The sequence below is a fragment of the Corvus kubaryi genome, unplaced genomic scaffold (assembly GCF_017639235.1).
Source record: "Corvus kubaryi isolate FWS band 111438036 unplaced genomic scaffold, C.kubaryi_AGA036_p1.0 135, whole genome shotgun sequence".
NCBI classification, from domain to species: domain Eukaryota; kingdom Metazoa; phylum Chordata; class Aves; order Passeriformes; family Corvidae; genus Corvus; species Corvus kubaryi.
In genome coordinates, this window is record NW_024580669.1 from 1,215,003 (window position 1) to 1,232,229 (window position 17,227).

At 53.4% G+C, this 17,227-nt stretch overlaps 1 protein-coding gene and 1 long non-coding RNA gene across 8 annotated transcripts in view; one reads left to right on the forward strand and one right to left on the reverse strand.

Annotated features, from left to right (window-relative positions):
• Window positions 1-274: 274 nt before the first annotated feature.
• Window positions 275-9,581, reverse strand: LOC121676174. 3 transcript variants are annotated; one of them, XR_006020383.1, is made up of 4 exons: window positions 9,494-9,581; window positions 5,778-5,868; window positions 4,434-4,553; window positions 275-1,477 (listed from the first exon to the last, which is right to left on the reverse strand). It is a non-coding gene; the product is annotated as an uncharacterized LOC121676174 (long non-coding RNA). The 3 variants fall into 3 exon arrangements; XR_006020380.1 differs by having other exon boundaries at window positions 4,419-4,553; XR_006020384.1 differs by having other exon boundaries at window positions 4,419-4,553; window positions 5,778-5,889; window positions 9,494-9,579.
• Window positions 7,119-17,227, forward strand: part of PLXNA4 (plexin A4) — a 424,984-nt gene continuing 414,875 nt past the window's right edge. For 3 of the 5 annotated variants that reach the window (XM_042052297.1, XM_042052325.1, XM_042052334.1), the window contains exon 1: window positions 7,954-8,235. The gene's annotated coding sequence lies outside the window, so the exon portion shown is untranslated. Of the gene's footprint in view, window positions 7,344-7,953; window positions 8,236-9,502; window positions 9,593-17,227 lie in introns of those variants that run through there. The other 2 variants (XM_042052316.1, XM_042052307.1) reach the window with 2 other exon arrangements.

Consider the following 17,227-nt stretch of genomic DNA (forward strand, 5'->3'; position numbering starts at 1 on the left):
GGTAACTGTCATTCAGCTGTATAAACCTCTATCAAAGTTGGCTTTTGACTGGCTGATAGTATCACCCATTGCCTTGACTTTATTTTAGCTTATTAAAATTGATCCTAAATAAACCTGATCTGCCCCAAATTATTTTTTTCTTAAATTAATTTGAATGCAATTTGTTCTCAGCGAGATTTGCTGCCATGTTGCATCTCGCAATGCAAACACGAGTTTGTTGGGTCACTCTAATTAATTTGATTTTGTATCTCAGCCCTCCTACCCATCACCAGCACTAAATGGAATTATTTAGAAATAACAGAGATAATGCTGGCAAAATAACATGCAGTGACAGGACCAAGCTTTGCTTCTTTAGGAGAAAAAAATCATAATACACAACATATTGAGGTGGTTTATTTTTTGATTAAACGCTTCTGCTTTGCCTCGGCATTTATCTTTCTGAGACAGCTCCAGATCAGAGCAAATGCATCATTCCATTAACATTATCTCTCTGTACATTTGAGTGGGGGTCCCCAGATAATAAAGGGCTACAACATGCGTGGCCAGCTCACACCCTCCAGCAGCTTTTATTCCTTCCGAGAGGATTTGTACAAGAGGTGTGGGGAGGTGGGGAGGGAAGGGGGAGGAGGTTTCTGCCCGGTTCCTTGGGTGGGAAGTCAAATGGCTTCAAAGAGATGGAGTGGAGCAACTTAATTCAAAGGCTTTAACAAAAATATTGGTGCCAGGAGCTGCACAAAGTGACCTGGGTTTGAGGAGGTGATGTTGGATCGTTTCATTCAAAAGCTTTGACCCAAGTGCTGAGCGACTTCAGCATGTGAGATATCCCCTGCTCCTGGAGAGTTTGCATGGAGGAAAGGGAGAGATGCAGGTGTTGCAGAGGATCCAGAACACGGGAGGGATTTGGGATGAACAGATTCCCAAAAGGAGCAGGTAATGGTTTGGGGAAGTGGTGGAAAATAACCAGAATATTCAGGAGTGAGAGGAAAAATCCGTTGTGCCCTCTTTGCTGTACCTGAATTAAGGAGAGATTTCCATGAGGTTGGGAAGAGGGGAAAGCAGAGAGGAGGGGAGCTCAGCATGATCCAGAAACAGAATAAATACTGGTGGTGGGAACACCCACAGGAATAACACGTGCTAGATGGTGTTCCCCCATGGAGGGGAAGGCTCTTATCCCAGATTTTACTGATGGGAGCGTGAGTGGTGGCCCCAAGCACCCTCAGTGGCTGAATTCCATACCATTATCCCAACCTGCTTGGAAATTTGTATACACAGAGGTGAAAGGAGGTAAAAAGAAAGTGGACTTAGAAGGAAAAAAGCTGGGATTTGTACACTTGAGGTGCTGCGCCATCGGTTTGTAGCACTGCAAAGGGGTCTCAGGTCTTCAAAGCTGATCTCTGGCACAGTCCATTTCCACCACAGATGAATCCACCCAGCACAGGATAACAGGAGAGCAAATTCCATGTGTTTTGTACAGGTCCTGCCAGTGAACAAAGTGGAGAAGGCAGCTGGCTTCTTGTGAATATTGACTTATATGGAAATACATATATATTTTTTTTAAGTTTTAAAGAAGGGCTGACTGAACAAGCCCCACTCCAACATTGCAGAAAGGACCTGCTCTTGTGAATTTGGGAACAGGTTAAGATGTCCTTTCTAAAGGGCCCAGCAGCATCTTCCAGTCTGTAAGCCCAGGGCACTGTGCACCAACTATTTAACAAGTGACACTGTCCATCAGGGAAATATCTTTCTCTTCCCCATCCTGTTTGTCTCCTCAGTCTCCCTGCCCCACTCCCCACCGTTTTCTGTCATTTCTCCCTCTGTTCCTCCTCTCTGATGCCATGGTGATGGAGCTGACATGTAGAAATAGCTATTCTTCACCGGGGTTCCCGCAGCATCCTGAGATGAGCTTATGCTTCTCCCCCTCTCTTGTCTCCCACGTTCCCTAAGTGGGTAAATCCGTGTGCTGCCAACCCCACATGCTAAAAAAGATGGGCTAACCTTCCCCCTCCTGCCTGCCTCCAGTTGGCTCAAAAAGCATGAATTGCAGCAATGAAAAAAATCACAAATGTTGGGCTGGGTTTGTGTAATTTTCTGGTTTTCTTTGGAGCTTGGTGTTCTACCGAAACAAACCTTTCACCCCCCGCTGTCCATAGGGCCCACTGCTGATTTGGGGCAGTTTGAGCCATGTTTGACAGGCAGCAGGGATGTCTTGTTCCTGAAAGTTTTTGGAAGTAGGTGGCTAGGTGGATGTTCCCTGAGTGAGAGAAATGCCAAAGTGGGAAAGAATCTTCATAAATCCCCCCGTTCAGGATTAGCCTCCAGTGACATCCACAATTAGCTGCAGCATTCTGTAGGCTGTAAAGTGCATTTCATGTATCCTTTCCCCACTGTCTGAGGGAGGCAAACTTCCCAAAAGACCTTTCCAGGGTGTTACCAGCTGCAAAGGCTGGGGAATTCTGTGTCTTCCTGGGAAAATCTGGGCAGCTCTATCCTGGCCCCTCATCTCTCTACTGGTACCCACTGGACCATTACCCAGGAGCTGCATCAGCAGCAAGTCTGACCTGGGTTCTGAAATCCCAAATTAAAGCCCTAAACTCTGGATTAGGCCCTTCCCCTCTTCAGGCTGTCCTATTTCCCTTTGGGTTTGTTCTGATTTAAGGGCTGCTTCTCCTCAGCTGAATCCAGCAGCCCCAGTGTCAGCATCCAGCCTTCCCCTCTCTCCTTCCAGACAGTCTCCAGCTCCTCCTGCGTGTCCCTGGACTGTTTGCCTCTGACTCTCTACCCATTTCTCCATCTCATCCCACTCCTTATCTTCCCCCAAAGCTCTCCAGCCCTCTGGAGCAGGGATTGATTGCTCTTCCTCCTGGTATTGTCCTCCAAAATGAAACAACAATGAATTTGTCTGACTTTCTGTGGTTGTATCTTATCACTCCACCTGCCTGCTTCCAATATTATTCCCTTTCACTTGTCTCCTGCGGTTCAAAGTGGCCCCTCTCAGGCGTCCCCTCGTTTAATTGGGCAGCCCCAGCCTGGGTTTTATACTGCCCTTATCACTATGGCCTCACGGCTCCCCTGGCTCCCATCTCACCCTGCCTCCGTCCATCTGCCCCTCTCCCCTGTCCATCCCCCTGCTGTTTTGTTTGGACAAATGACAGCCTGGGTGTGACCAGAGGCGATAATGGTCGACAAATATTTGAAGGGGGAAGGAGAAAAATTGTCCCTGGGGGAGTTTGCAGGGGGAGGGCACAAGGGGGTGAGTGGAGGGAGAGTTGGCAGGGGGAGGGCTGGGACGGGGAGAGGGCGGATGGGGTGGGAAGATGTGCAGATGATGCTCTCGGCCTGAGTACATCATAAATCCCCTCTGGGTGGGTGGGGATGGGGAACGAGCATCTCTCTCATCCCTGGGTCTGCTTGGAAGGGCGGGTCCTCTGTGGAAGTGGCACTTTGCTGGGGACACTTGAGCTGGAGCAGGGGGACAGAGAAGAGGGAACCGGAAGGGAGAGAAGGGTAATGAAATTACAGCAAAGAGGGGAAATTTGGGCTGGAAACCTCTGGAAATCTTCCTGTAATTTGAGGGGTTGGTGAGCTGGTGTCTGAATCCAGATGCTAACATGGACTGGAGCACAAACTGATGGGAAGGAGCTCTGGAGAGGGAGGGGACAGTCACACCCTGCAGGTCTGTGGCTCCTGTGAGTGGCTGGATTTGACCCTGGGACAACGTGAAAGGAGATTTTACTTCCCTCAAAAAACATCCAAACAAACGGTCAAAAAAAAAGATGGCAAACCTTGTCTCTGTTTGGCACTTGGTGTCTGCTAAAGGGCTGGGAAGGGGGAGATGCTCGATAACTGATAAAAATGTTATTTAATTATTTCCTTCTAAAAAATCGGCCCCAAAAAATATCCCTGCAAAGACTGGCAGGGGAGTTACGGGAGTTGCCAGAGGCTGTGCATGAAATCAGTGGAAGAGGAGAAAGGGCATGTGGCACCCCTCTGCTCCATGCCAGGACCCTGGGCCTCTCAGAGAATCCAAAGTGCAAACTCCCAGGACTCCAAGGAAATGCTGGAAAAAGCACAGAGGGTGGCTGAGATGGACCCTCCCGAGAGCTTTTTCTCCACCCATCATCAGAAATTGGTTGCAAAGATGATAGGAAAGAAGAGGAAGGCAGTGGTCAGGTGACCAGGTGACACAATCCTGCTCTTCCCTGCAAACTTCTTCTCTTACATTTTTTTTGGGTAGCACTCTCATCTCATTTTCTATCAGCAACAACCCCTCCTGAAGCTGGCAGCACTGCCAAAATCTGAGAGTGTGACACCCCTGGAGCGGGACTGAGAGCTGCCCTTGGGGGCAGAGCTCACCCTGTCCGTCCCTGGGGTGTCACAGTGACAACGCAGAGCCCTGGCCCAGCTTTAAACCAGCTTACACTGAATTTTCCAACCTCCACAAGCACGATAAAGACATCCTTTTGTCAGCAGCAGGGATGGTGACAGCTACCCAGGAGAAGCCAATTTTCTTTCGTGTATCAGCAGAGACGGGCGAGTTGGAAGGACCTGAAAGACTGGAGGGCAGAAGAGGGTGAAAAAGAGACCTGGAGGAACAAGGTTTTAAGTTAGCTGCCCTCTCCCCGGGCGATTTTTCCCAAAGATTCGCCCAGTTTGAGGCGTTTTGCAGCTGCCACCAAGCGCGGTCGCTGCAGGTGGCGCTGCGATGTTGGGTTTGAGCGCTGCCTGCGCTCGCTGGAGCCCCGAGCAGGAACAGCCAGCTCCGGCTTTCAGCAACTTAAACACCGCGCTGGTTTAACAAACTTGTAAAATGGCGGGGGGGAAGAATAATAGAAAAATCGCCACGCGGTCTAATTTAGATTTTCCTTCTCTCTCTCTCGTTTTTTTTTTTTTTTGTTTTTTTTTCTTCTTTCTTTAAATTGGCTCTTCCTCTTTGCTGTTGGAGTCTTGAAGTGTACAGGTGGATGTTCCAGGAAAAATAGGTGTTCTCTGTTCTTTGGATGTTGGTGGAAGTGATTCCCGTGTGTGGCTCACGTAATACGAAATAATGTAATAAGAAAATGTAGTAAGAAATGAAAGGATGCACTGGAGAGGGAGGAAGCACAGAGGGATTCAGGGATGCTGTTGGCACCCAGGACTTCACGGGCAGTGGGGGAACTTTTGGAGCAGCAGGAGGGAAATCAGGTGTGTAAGGTTGTTTGGATGGAGACAACAGGACTTTGCCTCGTCCCAGATGGTGCTGAGGCAGCTTTGGTGCTGCTGGGTTTTCCCCCAGGAGCAGAGCAGGGGGTGCCCAGCACCTCTGCTGTCTCTGTGACCTGGGGGGTGAAAATATCCCCTGGATGACAACAGGGTGAGCCTGAACCCTCCTTGTCCTTGGGCCCTTTTACTGCAGTAATTCACAGGTCAGGGGAGGTCATTTGGGTTTTCCAGCCCTAACCCTTTTCTGCCCCCGCTGCCTGGTTCATGAAAAGGCCTATAAATAAAGTCCCGTTTGTCACTCACTCCTTCATGAACCCAAACAGCATGGGGATATATTGACTCGTGCCATTGTCTCAAGAAGCAGAAAGAACTGGTATTAATTTCTTCCTCCCCACCAGAGAGCGGGAAGTAATCTGGGCATATCCAGATTATCCGTGTTTAGCGGAACAGGTTTTAAATGCGAGACCAAATTTCCTCGAGATTTTCATATGTTTTTATTAAATGGAGCTGCGAGCCAGACCGGACACTAAATAATTCTGTAGCACTCAGAGCAGCAGGGATCTTTAGAGGTTACTAACCTGCCATTGTATCTCTCAGATTCCCGTCTCGTTCCTCCGTTGTCATTTCGCTGTGTTATTACTCTTCAGGCTTCACATTGTATTCATTTCTCTGAATGAAAACAAATGACTCCTTGCAAGAGGTAGGAGATAAAGAATAATAAATACATTTTATGCACCACCTTAAAAAAAGGGCTGTGAATCCCCATCCATCCATCAGGAAATGTAAACTGGAGCTCAGGCAAAACACACACGCACGCACGCAGGCATGCACGCGCTGGGGAGATAAAACTTGTTTTAAGGAAAACATGATATTGTTTCCAAATAAATATCTTGGAGGATGCAAATAGACAGCCCCCGGCCCCCGTGCTTTGTGGCATAAATTTAAGATAATTAAAAATACAAAGCTTGGATTAAGCCTGATTTTCCATCAGTGGTGGGGGCTGTGGGGAGGAGGGGGAGTCCTGCTGTGTTTGGTGCTGCACAACCCCTGGAGAGGCAATTGCTGCCTCTGATCTCGGCTACTGATTGCCGTGGGCGCTGGGACCCCCTTTCCCAGCCACCCTCTGCATCCCTGCTGGATGCCTTTGCCTTCTGCCGGGGAAGGGGAGGCTGCAGGGTCACTTGCAGAGTTTTCTCCCCGATGTGGGCATGGCCAACACCCCTGCAAGCAGAGGAGGTCTCCCCCAGCTGCTTCTCGTCTTCTTCAGACCCTTGTGAGGCGCCCATGCTCACGGAATCGGGGGTCCCTGGGAGCACCCTGTTGCTATCAACACCCCGAGAGCATCTCTTCCCTTCCCACCCTCTGCTGCCTGCCCTGGTGCTGGCTCTGGCATCACCTGCAGGGAGGAGTGCGGGTCTCACAGAGGGAATGATCTTGTGGGAGTGGGATTTGCTCCCAGGGGCGTCCCGGCAGCCTGGGGGGCACCAAACTCAGGCAGGAAGCACTGGCAGCTTCTGACAAACAATCTTATTCCTGCTGCTGCCGGGAGTTAAAGGGAGCCCCGGCCAGGGCAGCAGCTTGCAGCCCCTCTCCAGGATTACTGCTCACCCGAGCTGAGAGATTGATCTTCCCCTGAGCCTCCCCACGCCCTCTCTGATCCGCTCCCCTCCTCGCTGGGTCCAAGCCGGAGGAAAGCAGAGGGGCACAGCCTGGAGAGCGAAGGGGAGGCAGGGAAAAAGCAAGGGAGATGACAGCCAAAGCCGGGAAGGGCTTTTCTGAGGAGCAGATGGGGGGAGGCAGCGAGATGCGTTGATTCCGTGAGTGGGTTTTGGGTTTTATTCTTTTTTTTTATTTTTTTGGGGCAGAGACGTTTCCCAATTAGCCCAATCAGGCTGGAGAGCCTAGGTGTCAGTAGTGAGTAGGAGCGAGAGAAGGCACCGGAGGAGGAGGAATCCAGGCAGCCGGAGTTCCAGCCGTGGCAGAGCGGCGGCGGCGGCTCTGGCAGCCCCGGGAGGCGGCCCCGCTCCCCTCCCCGTCCCCATCCCTTTCCCCAGCCCCTGCAAACTTTAGGACGACGAAAAGCGCCTTGGGGGACCCCCTCCAGAGACAACCTGCGCTCCTCCGCCTTCTCCCCTCTCCCAGAGGTGGGTGGGCTGGAGAAAGGAGGAGCAACCGGCCACTCTCTCTGCAAAGCTAAAAAAAAAAAATAGGAAAGAAAGAGAAAAATAATAGAAAGGGATTTTTATTATCGCTTTAATTTTTCATTTATTTCTTTTTTTTTAATCATCCCTCCCCGGTGCATTGGGCTGCCGCTGTCACCGCACTTCCACACCTCTCCGGCTATTTTTTTTTCAATTTTTCTTTCTTTCTTTTTTTTTTTTTTTGGGAAAGGGGTGTGTGCCTGTGCGTGTGCCTGTGTTTGCAAAAGAGCCTGGGTGTCCAAGCCGGCTCCGCAGCCACCATTGGAGAGGAGGGCTGGGGAGGAAGGGCTGGCTGGCGAGACAGCCGCAGTGCGAGCCCTCCCCGGCGGGCGGGAGGCCGCGGAGCCGGGCATGGCCCCGTAGCGCATCCCCTGCCTGCATCCCCCTGCCTGCACCCCGCCTGCCTGCTCCGCTGCCTGGCTCCCCCTACTCCGGGCTGATTTAGAGGCGGCGGGGGGGGGGGGGGGGAAGGGCTGGGGGGGGGGGGGGGGGGAAGGGGGGATTGGGGGGGGGAGTGAAAACTGGAGCTGCGTTTCTCCCCCCCTCCCTCCCCAGTCCCCCCCCGGCTCTGGGCGAGCCAGACACGGTTTGCCCAGTGCAGAGAGAGAGGGGCTCCGTGTTCCGCCTCCGTGGAGTATTTGGGATTGGAGAGAGACACACACACACGCGCGCACACACACACGCACACAGAGACCATCTGCAGTGTCAATGCGGCGCCTGCTCTGAAGACTGAAGTGGGGGGAAAGGAGAGGAGAGAAAAATAATATATATATATATATTTATATATATATATACACACCAAAACCCACCCAGAGCAAGCGAGGAGCATTCCCAGGTAAGGAGCCCCCCGCCCCGCCCGGGCAGCGGGGGCTGCGGGAGGATGCCCCGGAGGATGCCCCGGAGGATGCCCCGGGAGGGCCGGCGGGGCTGCAGCGGTACCTGCCCTCCACACCTGGCGGCAGAGGAGGGGGGGGCCCTGGGAGGCGCCCCCGCCGCTGCTCCCCACCCCCGGGTGCTGGGAAGGGGGTCGGGGATGGAGGGCAGGGGCCCCCGCGGACAGCGGGCTGAGCCGGGGGACTCGGGCACGGCCCCTCCGCCCCTCCCGGCCCGGCTTGGGAGGATGCTGGGCGGGGGGGGCGCAGCGGGGAGCCCCCCTTCTCCACATCCCCAGCGCGGAGGGGACGCGATGCTCGGTGTCCCCCTTTCCCGGCTCCCCGATGGCTTTTTCCCCATGCACAAGGCTCAACTTTTCTCCCCGGAGGTAGCGGCTCCAGCGGTGCAGCCCGTCCCTCATCACCCCCGGCATCCCCCGGCTGCGGATTTTCCTCCCCTCGGGGGGTATTTTCCCCTTTCGATGCTCCAGAGCTCTCCTCGGGCGAGGGGCTGGAGGCATTTGCAAACTTTTCCTGCTCCCGGTGAGGTTGCAGCTGGACGGGGCTGGAGGCAGAGCTCTATTCCCGCGGAGGATAGCAACCTCCCGGGTGACGGGGACGGGGACAGGGGCCACCCCCGGTGGTGAACACCTAAGAGGGAAGGGCAGACCCCCGTCTCTTCCCTTACTGCAAGGTGCTGGGGAGTTTTCCTGCCCAAATCCCGGCTGCGGAGTCAGCGCTGCTAAACCTCCCTCCTTCCATTCGGTGCATGTGTGTGCTGCAACCGAAACCTGCCTATTGATGCTCTGCATTTATCAGACATATGCCCTTAAATTATGTAGACGGCGACTAAACACCGAGCCGCACATTGTTTTGGTGGAAATCTAATACTCCGGCAGCAGATGAGTTCCTCCCAGATAAACAAACCCACTTGCTCAGCCCCGGCAGGGCTGTTTGGGTTTGTAGCGGCTGCATGTGGCTGCTCCATCCCCAGCCCGGAGGAAATCCTCCTCCCGGGGCTCCATCTGCTCCCCGTGCCGGCAAGGGATGCGGCGTTTGCGGTGCTGAATGCGGGGGTGGGACCCGCAGGACTCGCCCTGGTGGGAAAGACCGGGTGGAACGCGTGCGGCTCTGCACCTCTCCCGTAAAACTTCCACACCCCGCGCTGCTTCCCAGCCCTGCCGCCGGGCAGCCGTGCCGGAGAGCTCGCTGGAAACGCACCTGATTGTCCGTGCCTTCCCTCCATTGCCGGGATGCGATGCCTGGGATGAGAGGTTTTGGGAAAAGCGAGGGGGGTCTGATGCTTCCCAAATCGTGCGGGTGAGTGGCGCAGAGGTTTGGACCGGGACCCCGGAGACTGCCGGGGGATGCTCTCATTCCGCGGGAACAATGATGCTGCCAGGGGATTTTTACAGCCGATGCAACTGCTCGCAGCCTTCTAGGGACTTATCTTGAGCGTGCACCAGTCCTATACAAATATTTTGGAAGGCGGAAAGCGCGCTAACTTATTTTCTTTCCCTGCCCTCTGTTTCACCCGGGTCTTGTTTGTAGAAGCCGGTGAGATCCGCGAGCGGGCAGGACCAGCGGGGCACGGAGGGCACGGGCTTTGCCGTCTCTGTGACTTTAATTACGGCGTGTGCCTCCCAGTGTGGGGTTAGGTGCTTTCCCCCCCACCCCACCTCCGAAGCCACTGGCTGGAGGTCCGGGAGATGCGAGCAGCGTTTTATTTGTGGTTTATTTGCCGGGGGAAGTGCGTGTTTGTTTGTTTGCTTGTTTGTGTGTGGGATCCTTCGCTAGAGCTGGTGCAACAGATGTGTGTCTGCCTCGCGTGTGCAGCCAGGTTTAAACACGCAACCCCAGCCCCGGCACGAAAACCTGGGGTTTTCTTCCCTCCCCTGCCCAGACCCACCCTCCACGGGGGTGTCTCCTTTCCGAAAGGACCAGTCCAAGGCTTTTTCTCTCTGTCCCATCTTCAATGTGTGGCGCTCGGCGGTATCGATACCACGCGAAATAAATGGCAGCCGCATGATCTAAGTGTTGTTTATGTCCAAGACGGGTGTTTTAGGATCCAGGCTGATGATCAATCGCGGTGCTGTAGGGAAGCGTTTGCTGATGATCGTAACTGCCTTGCAGGCACCGAGGGCTGGCGTTCAGTGTGCTCAGCGCGCAGCCCGGCTGGGGAGGGATGCTGCGAACCCAAAGGGAGATGCTGAACTTCTCCGCGGGGAGAGGGAGTATTTGAGCTTTTCCTCGCGGATTCACCTGCCAGCATCCCTCCCTGCACCGCAGCGAGCCTGGCGCTCGGCAGCCTGTGGATGTGGCAAAACAGAGGGCTGAGCAGAGGCGGGAGAGCGGCTGAGCTGCGCCGCCGGGAAGGCAGGAGCCGTCTCTGGCAGCCCCATCCCGGGGGCACTGGGTTGCCGGAGCCGGTTTCATGTCGATTCCTCTACTTTGGCAGGCTGAGGAGGGGAGGGGGGATGCCGGCGCCCCTTTTGTGTTGCATCTCCTTCCTTGCACTGAATCGCTTTGTCTCTGCCTCCCGATGTCCTCGATGCCGAGCGGTTGCAGTAAAACCAGGCTCCCTCTCGCCGTGCCGGGGGTGGATTCGTGGGAAGAGCCTGGCAAGGTCTTACGATGCTCGGGGTGTGCCGAGGGTTAACACCGTGTGGGAATCAATTTCGTGTTTGGAAGGGACCTCTGAGAAGCTTCCTGCGAAGCTGAGAAGGATGCTGGCACTGTGGGCTGGTGCTCGACGCTGGGCTCTGACTTGGGGAGGGTGTCAGAGGTGGGGCTGCTGAGTTTTGGAGTCGGCAGTGCCAGAGTTTGGGGGTTGGCACTGCCCACATGTGTCTTGCAGCAGGATGGCATGGTGACCTGGGAATCACTTGGCTCCTCTGGATTTATTATTCACAAACCCCCTCTAAAGTGGGGTCCCACAGAGCTGAGACGCCACAGTCTCATGTCCTGCCCATGAACCCCCCTCCCCACCCAGGGATACGTTTCGGGTTGTGACTCTTCCTCCCAGCAAAGCCCTCAAACTGCTTGATCCTCTAACAAAAAGCATTTGGGGAACCTTTCTGGCCCTCTGAAAGGCTTCAGAGGGCTCTTTCTTACTCCTTCCTTCTGGCTTGCAAGACTCAGTGAAGGGACAGCAGCGCTCCAGGCGCCCAAGGCAACGAGACTTCCCGTCTGTGCAGAGAGTCTGGGCTGCCCACTGCCTTTCTGCAGGGCATCAGTGATGAGCGTGCTTCCCTGCGTGACTGTCTTCCTGTGAAAAGTGCTTTATATTCCTCAGCTTTGAGCTCTCAAGGAGCCTGTGACAAAAAGAAAAAAGAAAAAAAAAAAAAAAGGAAAAAAGAAAAAATTGCGTGGTGCTGCCCACGTGTTTTTCACTCAGACTCTGAAGGGTTTTAAAATACAACCATTTACTCCATTCCTGTGGTGTGGGTTGGGAAACTGAGGCATGGCGAGGCAAAAGACTCAGTCCACGTTTATTGATGGGAATTCTCCCTCAGCAGCCTGAAATGCAAACTGAGCCCCAAGTGGGACCTGGTGATGAGAGCAGGGAGTGGTGCCCTGGCCTTTAGGTTATGCTTCAATGGCCAAGAGCAGCCCTTGGACAGAGCAGGGCATTTTCAGGATTGAATTTTTTCCAGTTAAAATGGCAAATGGGTGATTTGAGATGAGAAAGCATCATAGAATCATGGAATTGCAGAACAGTTTGGGTTGGAAGGGATCTTAAAGATCATCTAGTTCCAGCCCCTTGCCATGGGCAGGGACAGCCTAACATTTTGGGTTTGTGCATTGGCCTGGGGACAGCTGTGCTCTCATGGACCTCGGTCCCAGTGCCTTTAACATTTGCTACAAAATGCTTTTAATCACCTTTGGGAATGGAGAGATCACTGCAAGCATGACGTGTTGAGATGCCTACAGCCTGTGTGGTGATTTCCTGTATCTGGCATTCTCCCTTGGGGTTTTTTTGACTCATCCCAAGTAACAGTCTGGGATTTTTTGTTCTTTGTTGGTGCATGAGCTCTGTCAGTTTGCCTCATCCTTGAGTGGTTGCTCGTCATAAGGGGCTGAGCAGCCGCCCGGGTAAGAGGTGCCAACACTGCGTGCCCTGACACAGAACCCAGTGTCGTGTGGCATCTGCCCTCAATCCTTTCCTTGAGGACTAAAACCCCTCTGTGAGCCCTTAGAGATGCTCTGAAGGCCTTGAACAGGCACCTTTTGGTTTATAAACCCAGAAACCCAATGGCCATTTCATTTTTGACACCTGTGGCACTTCAGCTCCAGCTGATGTGAACCCTGCTGGGGACATGTTCCCTTCCAAGGTGATTCCTGGAGCCGTGGAGGAAGCCAAATTTTTGCTGAAGTGTTCCCAGTTGTTCCTACCTCAAACACTAATGTATGTAGAAGACACCAACACTCAGAGCCTGAAGACCTGAGGGACAGCAGTGACCAGGTGGAATCCCTGTCCCACTATGCTGCCTCTCATCAGGTGGCTTTGACCTCACCTGGAGAGGAACCCCTAGAGAGAGAGAGAGGTCATTTGCAGACTCTGTGACTTGCTTTTATTCCAGGCTTTGCTGCTGAGAGGGGTTTCCCCCCTAAAAAGTGTTGTTTAAGTGCTTCATGCAGTGAAACCAAAATCCAGACCCAAAAGTCAAGTGGCTGAGATTCCCAGGCTTTTTTTGCATAGGGATAAATAAAAAGTCCTGTTAATTGTGCCTGAATTTGCACTTGTGACCCAAAAGGGAGCTGTTGCACCTCTGACTCTCCTGGTTTTCGGAGTTTCTTTCCAGCTCTCTTATCCATACACTGATCTTCTGGGGCTTTCCCACCCAGCCACTGGCAATAAATTTATGGGATTTGACTGGCACTTGAATTTGCCTCATCCTTTTGACAGGACGAATGTGTGGCTCTAATGCAGATAACATGGGCTAGGTTTCCATTACAGGCATTTGCATGATCTATACCCACACCTTTCCCCCTTCCCTGCTCTCCTGCAAGGGCCAGAGGGATAAATCTTGATCCTGCGTGAACCCTCGCAGCCAAATGCACGTAAATGTTTGCGAAATGAGGCTCCACGACCTCCGTGATATTTCTCCTGGAGCTTAAAATGCTCCACGAGGGAGGAAAGGTGAGGCTGGTGGAGGTGTTTTATCCCCAGTGGTGTTTCCTGGGAAATAGTGAGGTGATGCTGGGCTGGGGGTGGCCTGCAGATGGTTAATATTTACATACTTGTTGTTTCTTCTGAATGAGGAACTCGCACTTGCCGCCAGCAGCCCCCTGACGCTCATTCATGCCGAGCCTCACCGCGGAGTGTCTGGGAGTTCCGCTGTTTGGTGACTTGAGTTTAGAGTTATAGGGATCAGAGGGATGAATTAGCAGTAAATCACAGCCTGGATGGCTTCGTCCTCAGCTGTGACAAGGTTTAAATTAAAAATATCTTGCCGGGATGAAGCACTCATAAGTCAAGCGCTGGTGTGGTGTGAGTCCGGGCTCGGAGGCGAGAGCTCAGCCCCTGTGGAACAGGAACCACGAGGACCCCACGTACTGATTCCCAGCTGAACTGGGAAATTGCCACTTCGTTTCTCCTGTTAAATGTTCTTTTTTTCCTTTCCTTCTCACCTCTTTCCTCACCTGAAGGGAGGACGGTCACGCCGGGAAGTTGGGAGAAGCTTTGCGGATTCGCTGCACGTGCGTGTGGCCCTGTTTGACTTGGTTAGAGCATATTTGATTGTGAAAAGGGATTTATTTGTTTTTTGTGGCAGGGGATTTGTCTATAATGTAGTGCTGGAAAGAAAACTCATTTAGAGACTAAGGAGGTGTATCCTGTTACAATTGCCTATTGATGGAATAGCAAGTGCTTGGTGTGCTACACAGCTTCATTTTACTTTAGGGAAACTTATCCTGGGCTGCCAGAGGGACACTCGGATTTGATGGAGAGCTGTCCCATGGCCCTGAGTGTGTTCCTTGGCTTCTTGTTTCCCCATCTATCGAGTGGGGGTGGTTTCCTAGAAGTAACTGTCCCTTCAGCCATCACCTAATTCTTGTTTTGCTCTAATGACCTTTAAAAATGACTCACTTTTTGTAAAGTGAGTAAAACCAGGGTGGGCCTGGTTGGGAACTCACTCACCAGCCTGAGGAATAGCATGATGTCCATGGATGATGGTCACTAATGGCCACTGTCCCACTCCTGGGCAGTGTCACCTTCTTCTGGTGGCTGGGAAGAGGCTTTCAGAGGTGCTGTTCTATACTGAAGGCAAAGGCTCTGCCACCACAGCCCTGCCAGGGAGAGGGGGTGAGCTGGGACAACACCAACTGTGGAGCTAATCAAAGGTTTGGATTTTTCTTTAATGGATTATCTAGGGGGAAAAATCCCCACACCCAAATTAAGGTGGGCATGTGTGCCTTAGAAAAAGTGAGTTTTTGGGCTGTTTTGGGAAACTGCTTCTCTTTGTCAGGGTTGGGTGCGAATTTCTGGGTCTTGCTAAAAGCAGAGCAACACGTGGAGACTTGTAAGCTGTTATCCTGAGACATGTAAGAGTTGGGGGGTTGGTATTTGCATGGATAATTTCGGGCCATTTCCTCTTTTTGTTTGTGCCTCACCTTTTGCACTCTCCCCTTCACAGTGCCCACCTGGCTGGACGGTGGGGCTGTCCCCTGTCACAACCTCTTTTCCTTCCAGCCACCCTGGATCCCAGGACTGATTTGGGGGCTTGCAACGACCTCAATATTGGGTGCTTTTGAGACTTCATACCCCCATCCCTCCTTGGATCCCAGGGCTGACTGGGGGGTTGCAGTGACCTCGATACCTGGTGCTTCATACTCCCATCACCCTGACTGCTCCTCTCCAGATCATCCCAACAGCTTCCCCAGGGAGGGCAGTGCTCAGGGACAACCTGGAGGGTGACTTTGTGCTTCAAGTCCCATTTCTGCCACCACTGAAGCCACCTCTGGGGGGGCAGTTGCCTCCTCACCCTGAAGACGGCGGGATGAGCTCTGAGTTTCCCTCCTGCGCCGAGCTGCTATGGTGATGAGTTGCTATAGAAACACATACTTAGCATTATTATTTATTATTGAAAGGTGCTTCTTTTCCTCCCTTCAAAGCAGGGTTGTGCCCAGAAGACCCCGATGCTAGCTGTGGGACAGTGCCCACCCTGTCCATGTGGGATGGGGGGGTTAAGCTTCCCGGGAATCCCGGCTTTAGCCACGCTGGAGGCAGGGAACCGTGCTGTGCTTGCCCAGCGGGCTGACCTGGTTAAACAAATCCCCCCAGTATGTTCCCATCACAGGTCCCTTCCTTGGTCAGATCCCTTCTTTGGAGGGGGATTTGGGCGAAGCGTTTCGTTCTAATGAGCTTAGTTATTTCCAAGCTGGTAATCACTGTCACCGTTTGGGGGGCGAAGGGCTGGCATCAGGGTCTGCCATAATATGTCTGTTCACCCGGCACAAACGCTGCGTTCACAGCACCTTGTAGGGATTGCTGGGTAAAAACCTTCTCTTACCTCTGCCTCTGCTGCTCCTCGATGTTTGCTGGAGTCCCTCCCGTCTGCAAGCCCAGCCCTCTGCGCTGGGAGGCAGGGGAGCTCCTCTGATGCTCCTGGCCTGGGGTCCTGCTCTGCTGAGCTGCCCTGGAGCTGGGCACCCCTCCAGGGCTGCAAGAGGCCAGGCAGAGCGAGCCCTGCTCAGGGTGTCACTCTGCCTGCTCTCACCATCACTTTCCAGTTGCCATGGGCAGGACAAATCCTGCTTTGGCGGGGGTCTTGCTCCCCAGGAATGGGTGCAGGGGGAGGGAGCAGGTGTCCTCTGCAGGCTGGGTGCCAAGCAATGCACTTGCTGGGAGTTGCAGCAAGGGGTCCTGCCTGGACCCCATTTATCCAGCACATCCATTGTTTTTGGGAATGCTCAGGAGGTGCAGGAGGGATGCAAAGGGGTCTCCTGCCTGCAGCCACTGGATTCACAGTGCCAGTGGAAGCTGGCAGTGCTGCAGAAGTGGCTCTGCAAGGAAACTTCCCTCCCTCCCTCCTGCTGTCCTTCACACCCTGGCAGCCCTGAGGATGCTGCAGTGGCTGCAGAGGGGTGGGTTGGTGAGGACAGGAGGCTGGGAGGGTGGAGGGATGTCCAGGGGCACTGGGAGAGGAATGGGGATGCTTTCCCTCTCTGGCTGGGGCAGGGGAGGGCTTGGCTTGGCTTGGCTTGGCTTGCAGCAGGGATTAGCTGTGCAGTTCTTGTTCCCTGGAAATTGCCTAGTAGGGAAAAAAAAAACCAACAAGAAAGAAAGGAAAAAGGGGAAAAAAAAGGAAAGCAACACGGCTTTTCTGGATGCAGAATTAACAACAGGGAGGTGAAGTTTCAGGGCTGGTTGGAGCAGCCGCAGGGGGTGGCTCAGCCCCTCCTCTCACACCCTGCACAGGTGCTGCAGGTGCAGGGCTGGGCTCAGCTGCAGGTGCTCCCCTGGGAGATGGGGTGGGGAGGGATGCAGGAATGGCTGGACCAGTGCAGGATGCTGGGTATGGAGAGACTTGGGCACGGGGAAATCTCTGCTGCTGCTTGCAGAGTCAGTTCCCTGGATTCCTCCAGGTCTCCTCTTTCGGCGCCTTTGAGGAAACAAAAGGAGGTTCTTTAAAGCACCCCCTCAGGCAGGAATAAAACACCTTCCTTTGCACAGCCTGTCTCATTGCTTGAAGTCATTCCCTTTGGGCTTTGCATTTTCCTTCTTGGAAGCTCTGCTCCCTGCAGGGAAGAGAAAAAACTCCTGGGGTGCAGGAGCAGGGCTGAGGGGGATGGGGGGGCCTTCCTGGAAAGTGTAGGATGGAGATGGAGATGGAAGGACAGATAAAGGGGTCCAGTGTAGGGGTCTAGGGATGAATGCTGACCCCTCACTGTGCCAGAGACCCCTGTAGTCCCTAGTGTAGGGTCACGTCCAGCCTGTTTCTGCTGCAGTGA